At 39.6% G+C, this 16,543-nt stretch overlaps 1 pseudogene; it reads right to left on the minus strand.

Moving 5' to 3' along the window:
• Positions 1-1,233: 1,233 nt before the first annotated feature.
• Positions 1,234-15,451, minus strand: LOC136405694 (aldo-keto reductase family 1 member C15-like; annotated as a pseudogene).
• Between the last annotated feature and the right edge of the window lie 1,092 nt (positions 15,452-16,543).

Here is a 16,543-nt window from a genome sequence, read left to right on the forward strand (position 1 = left end):
AATGGAAGAGGACATGAACAGACACTTCTCCCAGGAGGATATACAAATGGCCAACAGATATATGAAAAGATGCTCATCTTCATTAGTTATTAGAGAAATGCAAATCAAAACTACAATGAGATACCACCTCACACCTGTTAGATTAGCTATTATCAACAAGACAGGTAATAGCAAATGCTGGAGAGGCTGTGGAGAAAAAGGAACCCTCATTCACTGTTGGTGGGACTGTAAAGTAGTACAACCATTACGGAAGAAAGTATGGTGGTTCCTCAAAAAACTGAAAATAGAACTACCTTAAGACCCAGCAATCCCTCTACTGGGTAAATACTCCCAAAACTCAGAAACATTGATACGTAAAGACACATGCAGCCCCATGTTTATTGCAACATTGTTCACAGTGGCCAAGACATGGAAACAACCAAAAAGCCCCTCAATAGAAGACTGGATAAAGAAGATGTGGCACATATACACTATGGAATACTACTCAGCCATAAGAAATGATGACATGGGATCATTTACAACAAAATGGTGGGATCTTGATAACATTATACAGAGTGAAATTAGTAAATCAGAAAAAACCATGAACTACATAATTCCATACATTGGTGGGACATAAAAATGAGACTAAGAGACATGGACAAGAGTGTGGTGGTTACTGGGGGTGGGAATAGGAGAGAAGGAGGAGAAGGAAAGGGAGAGGGGGAGGGGCACAAAAAAAACTAGATAGATGGTGACGGAGGACAATCTGACTTTGGGTGATGGATATGCAACATAATTGAATGACAAGATAACCTGGACATGTTTTCTTTGAATATATGTACCCTGATTTATTGATGTCACCCCATTAACATTAATAAAAATTTATCTATAAAAAATTTAATTCTTTTTATTTTACTTATTAATAAAACAATGTCTGGCACATAAAGAACTTTCATTGAAGATATGTTGAATGATAAATAAACAAATGGCAAAATGTGCAAGATAATAACATTGACAAAATATAGGCAGATGATTATTAAAGTGTAAATTAATAAGATACACTGCTTCACAACACTAAAATATAATACTGAAATTTTTAAATAATATTTGATTGTTTGAAAAAATATTTATGCTAAGTATTAAAAAATGTATAGAACCTAAAGGTTGAAGATTATTTCAATTTTTTATTTAAAGATACACAAACACAATTTGTATAGAAAAATCATAAAGGAAAATGCACCCAAAGTTTCAGAATTTTTAAATAGGCTAAGTATAGGTTATATTTATTCTCTCTCCTTTACATTTCATTGTGCAAATTTTATGTAATATTTCTGTATTATATATTTTAATTATCAGGAAAACAACCATCTTTATTTGAAAGTATTTATTACAACATTTAAAAAAATATTTCAAAAGAAAAAGGGTAAGGTGCCTGGAACTACAGAACTGTTTTTAATCACTTCCACCAAGTGCAGGAATCCTCTCCACACCCTTAGAAGCAAGAGATGCTGGTGGAATTCATGGTGGATAGCTGACGGTCAATATTCTTCAGAAAATGGGTAATAAGGGTGATCAGCAGCACTGAAAGAGAAAGGGAGATATTCCTTTGCTAACTCGGTCCCAGGCTGTCAAAGGAGGGTTTCTGTGGATGCAGTCAGGATGGGCCCAAGACTCTTCAGGATCCAACCACACTCTTCCTTCTACCTCAACACGCAGACATGCAGCTCCTGGTGTATGTGCTACATTCCCACACTCGCGTGCAGTAGATCACAGTTAGCCACAGGATGTAAGTGCTACAGCTAAAATGTAATAGCTATTTTGGCCCATGTGTCACTTTTGTCCCTGGATCATCAGAATGCTAATAGTAAAGATTCTGCTGCTTTTTTTAACAAATTCATTTAATAACTCAGGCTCCCTCCATTATAGAACTTCTACTCTCTTGAGGAGATGAGATGTGTGCCTACATGAACATACCTGCCAATGTAATTACTGCTTTCAGAAATTAAGTTGGTATATGCTCCTGGAGCACTAGGGTCAATTAATTTCAAGATCCAATTATACTTCAGTTTGGTCAAATTATATAACTGAGAAAATGGAGTTTCTGATAAGGATAAAAGGCCAGTGGAGAGATACATTTGGAAGACAGGGACGGAGAAGTGGGAAAGGAATGTGCACATAAGGAAAAATGCCATTGGCCTCTCCATGAGGAGGTAGAAGCAGGTGCACATTATGACTTTCCCACACTTACCTTCATGGGCCCTTCCTCCATAAAAAATATTAATGTTACATTTTACAGTTGTGTTAAGATACAAATGAATAGAGTTCAGGCTGAATTCATTATTACATGGTCATTAACAATATAATCATTTTTTCCCCTGATTTTAAAGAGAATTAGAGATAAAACATTTTCATAGACTGCTATTAAAACAATATAAATGGAGCCACCTTAAAATGAGCCTTGCACGTCTAAGCCTCTAAGTTCTGGAATGTTATAAAGGGCTAAATGTCCTTGGGGCTAGTCCTAAGCAACATTGGATCCCCACAAACTGTTTTCAAGGACAAGAACAAAGTAGTTACTATGAGTAGTGGGCTGATGACTACTAGACTGAAAATTAAAACCATTGTTTAGAATTAACATCAATTCCTTCCTTTTCTGGATGTAATTATTGTTCCCCTTCCTCATAAACACCCATTGCCTTTGTCTCTCATTCCGAATGTTATTTGGGCTTCTGCCTATATTTATGATTCCCAAATAGCGACTCTTAATGATCTCAATAAATGATTCTTGCTTCTTACTTTGAATGGGCTTTTATTTTTAGATTAGCACCCAAGAAAGTACTGTGGGCCATAGGTACTGTGACTTCTGTGTCCAATGGGTAAGTCACAGCTTGGTGAAGGCATATCAGTCACTGAATTGAAGGCATAAAAGTAAAAAATTCACTATGGTGCAAACTTTGGCCATTTACCAATGGTCTGTCCTGGGCCCCACTCACATTTCTGTTCAGTCAGCAACTAATCCTGGAATAAACTTCTGGTCTCATGTCTCCAGAAAGCTCTTGTTTTTCTACACCAGAAATCAGGCCTGTATCCCTGATTTAAAGAAGCCGAGTATCCCTGCTAATCTGCCTGCTACAGAAAACAACCTGGGAAAACAACCTACAAATCACTTACAATGCAAGTTTAAAATATCGGTAATTTTTGTTGAGGCCGTCAATGGCTTTCATGTCTTCTGGAGCCAATTCAAAGTCAAAAACCTGAAATGAAAGAAGGAGTCACATTAAATTCCCTAAGGCAGCAAGCCTCCACCTGGGAACGGAGGACTTTCTGGCTGGACAGAGACAGGAGAGCATGGAGGAAGCGTCTCTGTCATCACTTCCGGGTGTACCGGCCCGAGAACTCTCCTCCTGGGTTCTCCACTCCTCCTTTCCCATTCCCTCTCCTTCTCGGCTCCACTTCACAAAAGAAAGACTTATGTAACACATCGATCATCCCAAATCTTTCTAGGAGAATTGCTTGAAACAGAACAAGAAAGAGAAACCCTTTTTATTTTTTCTAAACACATAGACAATCTGAACAAAATACCTTTTTTTAAAAAAAATATTTTCTCGGAACATTTACAGCAAAATGGTGGGATCTTGATAACATGATACGAAGCGAAATAAGTAAATCAGAAAAAAACAGGAACTGTATTATTCCATACGTAGGTGGGACATAATAGTGAAACTAAGAGACATTTATAAGAGTGTGGTGGTTACGGGGGGGGGGGAAGGGGGGAATGGGAGAGGGATAGGGGGTGGGGAGGGGCACAAAGAAAACAAGATAGAAGGTGACAGAGGACAATCTGACTTTGGGTGGTGGGTATGCAACATAATTGAACGACAAGATAACCTGGACTTGTTATCTTTGAATATATGTATCCTGATTTATTGATGTCACCCCATTAAAAAAATAAAATTATATAAAAAAAAATTTATTTATTGATTTTTAGAGAGCGGGGAGAGAGAGAGAGAGAGAGAGAAGGAGAGGAGGAAGCATCAACTCCCATATGTGCCCTGACCAGGCAAGCCCAAGGTTTCGGACCGGCAACCTCAGTGTTCCAGGTCGACTCTTCATCCCACTCCGCCACCACAGGTCAGGCCAAAATACCTTTCGATTGGACCAAACTTGAGTCTGGCTTCCCCCTCCCCCAAATACCCCCTAAAATTTAATGTGGTCTGGAACTTAAGCAAGTTTCGAAGGAAAAGCAACCCCTGTGAAGACTTCTCCAAGAAACTGCTGACCCCTAGAAAAGCATTCACTGATCAATTATTCAACCACATGCCATCTTATTCCCTCCCTATCATGTTTACTCCCCTATGAAAAAAATCTTTATGATTCGTCTATGAGATATTTATAGATTCAACATTCAGGGAGTTCTCCCTTTTGAATAAACTCTCTTACTTAAGTCCAATTGATTTTTATTTGATGATACAAATTTACTCTCCCCTAATGGAAAGTCAATAATAGCAAAGCAGACTGATCTTTGATAAAAGAAATAAAGGAAATATTAAAGCAGGAAGCACATTACTTCATCCTGGGGACAATTTCATAGAAAACTCAATGCTCTATCTATCTATATCTATCTAATTATCTATCTATCATTTGTTGCTCCAGCTTTTATTCATCTTAAAAATATACTCCAGAAGTAACTTGGTTGTCATGGAGATATATACTAATGTGTTGAGTTGAACTAAAAAAATAATAATAAAATAATATAAAAAGGGATTTTTCTGATTAGTTTAACAATGAGATTTAGATTTGACTATTAGATATTTCTATAAGTTGAATGAACAAAACCTACACCTTCAAGATTTTCAAGTATATACATGATAAATAATATGCTATAAATGTTATCTATTGCAAATATTATACTCAGGATGAAACTGTTAGGTGTTATTTCAAAATGGGATAGAGTTCACATAGTTTCTCATGAGGTTCACAACAAAATAAGTGAAGATCACTGATTGATCTAAGGGACTAGACGATACATGAGGGAGAATTTAGTGGAAATTTTTATTCATTCATTTGTCAGTTTATAAACTTAAATGTAGCTTCCTACCTGTCAGGAGTTTGCTAGGGCAAAGATGGTAAAAGATGACCCACAGGGAGTAACAGCATTTAGGAACTCACTGTCTAAAGAGCACACTGACATAGAAACAAGTTTGGTTTAATAAGGAGAAAACTCCCTAACACAGCCATGTCAAGTACAATGGTGAACCACAACTATGCTGGTTCACAGTGGATCAGCAAAGCAGCTAATCTTACTCAGGTTTGATACTAAAATACAAATCGGGATTCATTTTGTAAAGAAGAAGAAGGAAAAAAACCAAGGTTTTAAAAGTTCTTTTCTGCATGTTAAAACAACTAAAATTGATGAAAAAACAAAGATAAAATATACTCATCGTCACAAAACCAGGATGTCAAAAAGCCAGGCTTAGGGGCCATAAAATCTAGCACTGTGAAGCCAGTGCTCTCTCTCCCATTCTTCCAAGCTGCCCCCACAGCACAGGGGGAAATGCATGGGAATAAATAAACATGGGTACATGCTGGAAGGTGAGAGACATGGTCCCCAGTACAGCACCCATTCCTCACTCTGGGGAGACGGTATCTAGTCTGTACCTGGAAGTTCTCTTTGATTCTCTTCTCATTGAAGCTCTTGGCCAGAACCACCACTCCCCGCTGCACTTGGTAGCGCAGGGCCACCTGACCTGCACTTCTGTTGTATTTCTTGGCAATGGCATTCAAGGTTGGGTCCTCCAAGAGAACAGGGCTATCCTTGTCCACCCTGTGAACAAGATCAGAAAATGGAGATTTGAAGGATGTAGACCTAGAAATGGAGAGTGTGCTTTCCCTGTGTTCCCAATTTCCCAGACAATTGAAGAGAAATATTTGTTATGCAATATATCCACTTGTCAACATGTACAGCTAAGTTTTATGCATGAAAATCTGTATAAATTTTATCATAAAATCATTTTTAAAAATATTTTTGGGGTGGAATTTGAAGTTGATGGATGCATGCGTGAAACAAGAATGAAAGAACATCGATGACTGGAAGTTCAGTGAGGGCACTTGCTATACTATTGTGTTTGTTTTATTTATGTTTGAAGTTTTCTATAATAAAATGTTAAAAGGTTCCTGACCAGTGGTGGAACAATGGATGGAGCATAGACTTGGGACACTGAGGTCTCAGGTTGGAAACTCCCAGGTCACCAGCTTGAAACTAGGCTCACAGGCTTGAGCATGAGATCATCGATACGATCCCATGGTCTCTAGACTGAGCTTAAAGGTTGGTGGCTGGAGCTCAAGGTCATTGGCATGAGTAAGAGGTCACTGGTTTAGCTAGAGACACCCCACACACCCCATCCCGCTGAAGGCATACATGAGAAACAATCAATGGACAACTACGAGATGATGCTTCTCATCTCTTTTCCTTCTTGTCTGTGTCTCTGACTCTCTCTCAAGCACACACTTAAAAAATATTAAAACCTAATTTAAAAAAACTGTTTCATCACCAATAGAGATGCTGACATAGGTTAACGCTGATATTCTCCTTACCAGTTTGGGTCTCTTTGGGTCCCCAGGGCACTGTAGGCAACAAGAACAATGTCCTTTGACTTGCAGAATTCCAGGAGTTTGCTCTGGTTGAGGTATGGGTGACATTCCACCTGTGAATTGCCGAGACAAGGCGGTATCACAATACGTGAGTTCCATGTAAATTTGAAAAGCCTTTGAAAAAATATACAATATATGCACCATATATTCTAGATTGGTCATTTTTTCATGCACCTTTTGAAATACTTTCAAATGTTATTGGTTTTCAGAAGTGATAAAACAATATTCTTGTTAATTTTTATTAGTGTTTATAATAATTAAAGACTGTTATAAACACGTTGTGACCTATACATGTGCTTTTCTACATAAAAATACAAGATTCCTTAGAAAACTGCCTGATTTCAGTACTGGGCATAAAAGCTGCAAATTGAGCTGAAACATTTTACATTTTAGAAAACTCAGAAGACAGGAAGGACACTGAGGGATGTCATCTGAAGAGGCATCTTCTGATTATAAATGGTGATAATTTGATCATCAAAAGAAAGTAACTTCATTTGATGAAATTCATGAATTCACAATGACATATATGTGATCCCCAAGTCTTTAGTTTTAATTCCAATTTACAAGAAAAATAAGACAATAATGTGCTCAATTACATCCCAGGAATCCATAATGAAGCCAACTGTGAGGAAAAGCTTAAAAGAAAAAATGTCTAGTTTCTCTACCAAATGAATTGAGAGAAGGAGAGAGATAGGAGGAAGGATTGAGGAATATATTTTAACATATTATGAGTTATTTTATACAAATAGATTCCTAAAAGTAAATAACTAAGATGAAGAGTATAAATATCTGAATGGTTTCTTGCATAATTTTCAAACAGTTTTACAAAAGGGATATATAGCTGTACAACATCATTATGCTTCAGCATTGGCAGCATTGTTATTTAAAAAATACATATTTCTTTAAATTATGATTTATCTACTTTCTCACTTTGCACTGCTTTGTTTTACCCAGCCTTCCCCCTTACCACTGTGAACCTGCTCCTGAGAGGATTCCCAGGAACTCCATGTCATAAAATCCCACACCCTTTTTATCCCTAGGTTGATTGGCTACTCAGAGCAGGATTCACCCATGGCTCTCACACACCTTTTCAAGTGTCTTCTTTGGCTTTCCTGACACCACATGCTCCTCATTTTCTTCCTCCCTGTCTGCCAACTTCTACTCAAGCCCCTAAGCAGAGCCTTAAATGTTGACTTTCCAACCCTTCCCATTCATTCTATGAACTTAATTGAATCCATTTCAATTTTAATTGAAAACTTAATTTTTAATTGAGTTTAATTGCCACCTATAAAGCAAGGACTCCCAAACATGTACCTCTAGCACTGACTGTCTCTCTGAGCTTCAGACCAACACTACTACCCACCAACTTGTCTTCTCCACCTCAATATCTCCTGGGAAGCGCAAACCAGGAGATACTGAATGACGGAAGGCAGGATCTTCCCACTCCACTCAACCTGTTCCTTCTCTGAAATTTCCTATTGCAATAAAGGAACAATCATCTATGCAGCTGACATCAAGAAAAGGGATGTGAAGAGCAGAAAGTAAAGAAGTTTCCATGGGCACAGGCTCACTTGGTTGCAGACGGGCTTGTACTTGAGCCCTGGCTTGTCCAGGATCATCTCCAGCAGCTTACGATTGAAATTGGACACCCCGATGGACTTGGTTAAACCTGCATCCTTACACTTCTCCAGGGCCTGGGGAGAAGGGACATGTGTGACAAACCTTTAGTGCAGTTTAGTTTTTCCATTTGACAGTGAACTTTTCAAAAACTGGAAATCTGTTTTAACGTACATAACAATTTGATTTATCCAAACAGTTTTATCACTTGAATATATTATTTCTTACAGTACTTAATTGCTATGTACACATAGCTCATGTCCTTGAGTCTGTGACATGCACACCCAGGACAATAAATGGACATTAAGATAATTTTAAATTCCGCTCAGCTGCCTGCCCCCTTCCATAGTGCATATTTTGCTGTTAGGCACTTAATAATTCCCTAACAAATGGTGTCATAGGAAAGGGCAAAGAGAAACTCTTAGGTTTTCCACTGGTCAGAGGATTTTTCTGCTTCGTCTTAGAATGGTGAAACAAGTGACTAGGATAGGGTATAGAAAGGCACGCTTCACTCTCCTCTTGCTAAGTGGACAGCAGCTTCCCCCTTTTGGTATGTTTTTCTTGGAATAGAGCTCTAATTAATTTCTTTAGAGTTTGCTTCTGATGATGCCTTTTTAGGGCTTATAGACTCAACCTGATCAGTGTGGCAAAGAAACCCCTTCTAAGAGCCACAGAGGTTTACATTAAAAATAGACCTTAGCTCTTACCCCTTTCCACTCCCTGGTTTACGGAAGAGAGAACAGGTACAAAGGCATTCACTGACTTGTCTGAGGGAAGACAGCAGATAGGACCACAACCCATTTTGTTTGACACCTGTGCATTGATGTCCACCTTGTCACAGTGCTTTTGGGTGGCAGTAGCAGAACTTACCTTTCATGTGTCATGCAGGTCCACAGTCTCTAAAATAAAGTTCCCACTGGCATCCTTTGGAAAGAGCTCCTCTCCAGGCTATAATACAAAACGGAGAGAGAATGAAGAAGAAGGATATTTTGAAAGAATGGTCTTTCTGGTGCCTAAGTAGCTCAGCACCTAGGCACCAAACTTCAAGAGGCTGTTATTACTAAGTAGAGAGAGAATGAGAGAGATGTGTAAGAGAAGACAGTGGGAGAAAGGAAGATCAGAATCACCTGAAAGATTATAGCAAAATACCTTGTCCCCAACCACATCTACTTTTTTACCCACTCCCCCAAAAAATAAAACTTCACTAAGAATGAGTTCTCCTACAGTCAGAATTGATTTTGTTTCACAAGGACAGGCTGGTTTGCAGGACGGGACTTTCCCCTACTAGTAAGAATGTGTTTAGTTCCAATTTATAACACAATCCAGACAGTGAGAACACCAGATGTGCTCAGCAAATGTCCACTGTGATGGGAGGCTGGACCAGCAATGCCCAGAGGAGCCCAGTTGTGCAATATGGTCCACTCAAAAGTGCTTTCCTTTTGACTGAACAGAAGAATCATATACAAGAAACCCTCTCCTTAAAGACGTGTGGAATGCCCATAGTGTCTCAACTATCTTTTGTAACTCAAGTTTCTTTAGGACCCTCATCACGAAGGGCCTACAGACAGAAGCACATAACCTAGACATAAGGGCAGTGTTCTGAATGCTTTGAGTGGAGGCAGTAAGACAATGAATTTCCATCTTTCTAAAGAGTATAGGATAAGAATAAAATGTCTTGATAGTGAGGTGACACAAAAGTCAAGGAGAGTTGTAAATCTTTTAGCAGTTATATCTAATACACTCACATCTACCTCTCTCAGGAAGATCTCCCAATATCTAGGTGGAGTGAGATAATAAAAGTGCAACAGCAGTGATGAATATTCTTGAGCATAACAAGGAAATCAAAAGCTGACCTTCAGCCTGACCAGGCCGTCATGCAGTGAATAGAGTATCGAACGGGGATGTGGAGGACCCAGGTTTGAGACATCGAGGTCGCCAGCTGATTGTGGGCTCATATGGTTTGAGCAAAGCTCACAAGCTTGGACCCAAGTTCACTGGCTTGAGCAAGGAGTTAGTCAGACTGTTGTAGCCCCACAGTCAAGGCACACATGAGAAAGCAATCAATGAACTAAGGTGTCGCAACAAAAAGCTAATGATTGATGCTTCTCATCTCTCTCCATTCCTGTCTGTCTGTCCCTATCTATCCTTCTCTCTGACTCTCTCCCTGTCTCGGCAAAAAAAAAAAAAAAAAGGAAGATAAAAAAAGCTGACCTTCATAGCTATTGGCAGATGAATTATGAAGAGATCTACATAGTCCAGTTGAAGTTTCTTTAGTGATCTTTCCAGGGCCTGTCAAACCAATTCTGGTCGAAAGAAAGTAGTCCAAAGCTGCAGTAACCAAAAGAAAAAAACAAACAAAACGGCTTATGACTCACACAATTGGAAAACAAATTAACATCATAGTTAAGAGACAGTGGTAATCTAAAAATAAGTTCTGGGGCTAATTTTATGTTTCTTAGTATAAATGAGGTTCTTAGTATAAATGAGAACACTGAGATTTATTTGAGTGATTGTAAGAATACTGTGAAGAAAATTTCACTGGGCCGGGAAAAGCAACCTAATTGTTTCAAGGATTAAATTATCAAACTCATGTCCAAAATGAAAGTCAAGGAATGTCAGACAAGGGAAAATAGAATCTACTGTCCTATATAATAAATGCCTGGAAACAGGGCTGCCGAAAAGTCCACATCCTGGAAACGAGTCATCAGTGACATAGACACACAGGACCATTCAGCAATCTCTATGTTGGAAGCAGGGTTTCCCACTGAAGGAAATTGTTACAAACTTTGATAAATCAGTACTGCTTGGGGAACAGTATTTCTTAGTCTGCCTTCTCTCTTGGGATAATATGTCAACCTCACTTGGATATGTGCTGAGAGAATTTTCTGGAGAATGAAAGGCGTGGACCACTCTACAGTGGCTTGGTCAATTCACAGAGCATGGAAAAATTGTAAGTATCTTTATTCGTGCATGTGTTACAGGTGAATGCTGGCCTGTGTTTAGAAAGACTGAGAAATCATGTCCCACCCTTAACACATTCAAGGGCAGAGCAATGATTTTCTGCTTTCTGTTTTTATATATTAGACTTTTACACTGTTTCGAGGTAATTAAATAATTCAAACCGAGGCCAAAGTTTGTCTTTTTTTTTTTTTTTTTTTTTTTTTTTTCAAAATAACGCATCTGGTCTGACAGTGACTTCTCGTCACTCGCCCACAGCACCTTGGTGGTGTAGAATATGTCCTCTCTCTTCACTGTGCCATCCTCAATCTTCTCTCGGATAGCCTTGCCGACCTCCTCCTCGTTTTCATAGACGTATGCTGCGTCGATGTGACGGAAACCTACATCAATTGCCACTTTGGTGGCCTCAGTAACCTTGCTCTTAGGAACCTGTAACATATGAATAAGGAGGGTTGGCAGTTGGCCTGACTCAAAGAGAAGCAATTTATTTCCTTAAAAGCATGTTCACCTACTGTTTCTACATGTATCTTGTTCATTGTTTGATGGGGCAAGACTTGGTAACAAACCTATACTCTGGGGCATAGATTAAACTGCAGTATAACCTCTAATCTAAAATGAATTAGTGAAAATGGTTTCTCCATGCAACCTGGACAACCAAACCATTCAATACAGAATTGTTCAACAGCCCCAGGAATAGAATAGCACCCAGCACAATCTCTCATCCTCACTCTCAGTTTGCCACTTGGGGGGTTTATGTTGCCTATTTGCTCAACTTAGGATCTTCCAGCTTTAGGGATCTGGTTCCAGTGGGGAAATTTTTCTTCAGATGACACAGAAAAGATTCTGCGTAAAGCAATGCCATGGCTTCTCCCCAGTCCTTCAGAGTTCATGTGCCAGAAGACCCTGAGTTTGAAAAAGTATGACTGTATGAACAGTGGTCATTAATCCTGCTTTTCAGAAGAAGCATGGCCCCTATAAAATGGTGTTAGGGAGGAGCATGTATAGAGTTCAGGAAAGTCACTAGGGCAGCTCTTGGTGCTTCTATGCCTGGAAATAACTGTGAAAAACACTGTTTGCATTTACCACCAGGCGTGGTAACCAGGTGCTCAGACCTGGTAGTGATTACCCCACTAGACAAGCAGCTTAGGCCAACAGAGCATGACTGGGATCTAGGATGGCTCGCACAGGGGGCAAGGAAACTTATAATGGCTTTGGACCCAACTGGAGCTAGTCTTGGTTTGTTGTTGTTATTGTATACATACACAGACAGATTATTTAATGACAAGATCATGAATATTTTTAATGTTGTCCAACCTTTTAAATTAATTCCCCTTTTTCCAAGAAAAACATTAGAACTCCTCTGCCTGAAGTTCATATTATTTACATCAGGCAATTTATTGTCCTCTGTCTTCAGTAATTTGTGCCTTCTGTTTCACTATGGGTGGTGGTCAGGGGAGAAACAGCTACGTGAGGCCACCCCTTGATCAGCATCAGACCTTTTGTGAGCACACTGAAGTAGAAGCATTCCTCTTCTACTTGAACGAAGCCAATCCCAGCGTACATTAGAATGCCTGTGTCTGACATCAGTCTTGCTTAACTCAGCTCACCTCCTCCTTGAGGCCTCCCCAGATAACCCCAAGTCACATCACCCTTCCCCATTCTAAATATCTCTACTTCCCCTGGCATTTAGAGATGTAATATCGAGCATTATTAGGTAGCTTTTCACCTTGCATCAAGTGTCTTTATCTAGTTGTCAAAATGCCAGAGAAACAGAAATAACTTCAGTGCCAACTCCCTTCCTGCTAGGATAGATTTTAATATCAAGTAGAAGTTTACTCTTGACTGTGAAATTGGTTAATAATTGATTTAGTAATTAATAATTACACATTCTACCTGGATCGTATTGACAGTCATACACATGAAATTAAAAATATTGTTCTTGTCAGACCACCAAGCCAAACACTGGTTTATTAACTTTAATATTTATTTTAGCTTCTAAAGTCACTAAAATCAACATGTTTTTACACATACGGGGTTCCATGAGGCTGTCCCCTGATCAGCATGGGAACTTCTGTAAAATGACTGAGAGGATAGGACACCTGAGCCAAATCCATGAAAACCTAAAGCAAGAGCTGGTGGACGCGGAAGGAGATGCCCAGAGAACTGGCTGCTGCTTCTCACCTCAACACACAGGCACTGCCGGTGGGCAGTGTCAGCCAGACATTTACACAGCCTGCCTCAATTTCTAATGGTAGATGCCTAACTGACTAAATCTGAGACACTGAGTTTGCAAGTTTCCCAGAAAACACACCTGACCAAACAAAAGAAGACACATGCAGGATCCCTAGACAATGCTTCCTGCTCCTGCCAACACTCACAGTAAATAGTTGATGAGTCAGGAGAGTAGCAATTAGAAAAAAATCTGATGAGAGTGTGAAAGAAGCTTCTTTTTACCTTTCTACCTTTGTACTGTTCTAAACAGATGTACATGTTACTTTTATTCTTGTGAGGGGGTTATGAGATGTTTTGTTCTGTTCTCTGTCTTTAACAAGAGTTCTAAAAGTTGACTGTAACAATTATAAGACATAACATGTGCTTAAGTTATAACAGTGGATACATGGATAATTATGTCATTGAAAATCAACTGGTCCTGTCTGACAGCTATTAGCTATTGATAATTTATGTCATAGCTCTATAAGATGAAATGGAATGGTCTCTGTCACTTATGAAGTAATCTCACCTATGCAATCCCAAAGCTACCCCTCCCTAACCTTGACCAGCATTTGACATTTTAAGTGTATTGCAGTCAACCATAGAGATGCGAGAATAGTAAATCTGATGAGAAGCATGCCTCCTCAGGTTTCCTTTCTAAATGCCTAATACCTGGGGACCTGGCCAGGTTGCTCTGTGGGTAAAGCATAGACCCTTTATAGCAGAGGCTGCAGGTACAACCTTTGGTCAGGGAACATGCGAGAAGCAATCAATGAGTAAACAACTAAATGGAACAAGCATGCAACACAAGTTGATGCTTCTCTCTCTCTCTCCCTCTCGCCCTTCTGCCTCTCTTTCTCAAATCAATAGAAAAATTAAAATAAGTGAGTAAATAAATAAATAAGTAAATAAATGTCTAATCCTTGAAATAATAGTGGCTTCTTATACAATAGAGATTTTAATGACAAATTCTCTGGCAAATATTTCCAGCCCCGCAATCCCGCAGAAGCAATCATCTTAGCTGTCCTCTCCTCCTGGGCCCCCTGCCCATCAGTTCTCAAAAAGAGCAGAATGACACTGACCAAGGAGCAGATGTGTTCAAGGAGAGCATCCAAGCTTATATTCTGAACAAGGGAGAAATAAGACAAATTATGGTACTTACCCTGGCTGGCTGTTGAGGAACTGAAGAAAATAATGCATGTAAAGTACTGGAAATAAATAGTAATCATTCTATGTACATTAAGTAACCAAAAAGTAACAGTAATATTGGTAATAATAGAAATAATACACCTGCAGAATTATCATGTCTGACTCCTCAGAGTCAACAGCTCATTATTCTATTTATCTTATTTTTTGACAGACACAGAGAGAGACAGACAGACAGGGACAGACAAGCAGAAAGGGAGGGAGATGAGAAGCATCAATTCTTCATTGCAGCTCCTTAGGTGACTACAACAGAGCAAGTAATCCCTTGCTCTAGCCAGTGACCTTTGAGCTCAAGCCAGCACCCATGGGGCTATAATCCCATGCTCAAGCCAGTGATCCCCCACTCCAGCCAGTGACCCCACCCCCCGCTCAAACTGGATGATCCTGTGCTCAAGCCAGAGACCTTGGGGTTTTGAAACTAGGTCCTCTGTGTCCCAGTACAGTGCTCTATCCACTGCACTACTGCCTGGTCAGGCTCATCATTTCATTTAGTACAAAATAAGAGATGGTAAAATAGAAGCCACACGAGTCCTTCCAAATCATGCACTGTGAACTAGGCCCTTGTAGGGATGTTTGCATTAAACCCTCTGTTCCCCTGGGTTTGACTTACACCTTCAGAAGCAATAGTGCCAAGTCCAAGTACGGGCATGAAGTGTCCATCATGCAGTTTCACAAAACGGCTACGTTTGGGGTCCATCACTGTTTACAGTCCTGGTGAAGCTGACTCTGTCTTTCCTTCCTTTTCTGGACTGCAACCGAAATAGAAGACGAGGCTTTAGTAATTTTTATTTATATGAATCATAAGCAAGGCGGGGCTGAGATGGCAGCTGGCCAGGGTTATATAATGAAAGGAACGGATACATGGACTTCCTTGTTCTTCTAGCTCCCTGCAGGCACAGCACACACAGCTCCCAGAAACAGTGTACAGAAATATAATGTATTCTACAGGAGCTAACATGTTCCCTCTAGCATCACTCTCCCTGGATTCCTAAGTTAAAAAAGAAATAAATAAATAACCATGTCAAGTTGTCCATGATAATCATAGCAGACTTACTCCACAAGATTCAAAATAGTCATTAGATTAGTCATTTTTATTTTTATTTCTTTTATTGACTTTAAATTTTTGTGTTAACATAGATTCCACTGTCCTCCCCAGTACATCCTCCCTCCCCATGTTCCCCTCAACATCCCCCTTGTCCCCTCCTTCCAGTGCCATTCTCCCTTCTTCCAGAATTTGCTTTTCTGCTCTCAATAACGTTGTTATGTGTATATAATTTTACCAATCTCCTTCCCTTCTCTGATTCCATCCTATCATCCCCTTTCTCTCTGTCTCCTTTCCCTCTGGTCCCATTGATCCTGCCTCTGCCTCTATTCCATTCCTCACTTCACATTGTTCATTGGAGTGAGGTCATATGATATTTTTCTTTCTCTGCCTGGCTTATTTCACTTAGCATAATAGGTTCAAAGTCCATCCATGTTGTCGCAAAAGGTAATATATCCTTTTTCATGGTCCTATACTATTCCATTGTGTATATAGTGGTAGTCAACCTGGTCTCTACTGCCCACTACTAGGCTTTCCAGCTTTCATGGTGGGTAGTAGCAGAGGAACCAAAGTATAAATAAAAAGATAGATTTAACTATAGTAAGTTGATTTATAAAAACTTATACTGCCAAACTTAGTTAAAATCTGACATAAAGGGTGACGTCACGGAAATGGCGCCGTGAGCAGCGCGTCCGACAGATCTCCCCAAAATCACAACAAATTTATCAACTAGAAACAGGAAAATTTATCTTCGGAGCAAACTGAAAGCAATAGGACTGTTATCACTCGAATCTGAGAGACGAGGGTGTGGAGGAAGCTACCCCAGGGATGTTCACTCAAGCCGCGAGAAAGTGCGCCTGTGTGCTATCAACAAGACCA

The sequence above is a fragment of the Saccopteryx leptura genome, chromosome 5 (assembly GCF_036850995.1).
Source record: "Saccopteryx leptura isolate mSacLep1 chromosome 5, mSacLep1_pri_phased_curated, whole genome shotgun sequence".
Lineage (NCBI taxonomy): Eukaryota > Metazoa > Chordata > Mammalia > Chiroptera > Emballonuridae > Saccopteryx > Saccopteryx leptura.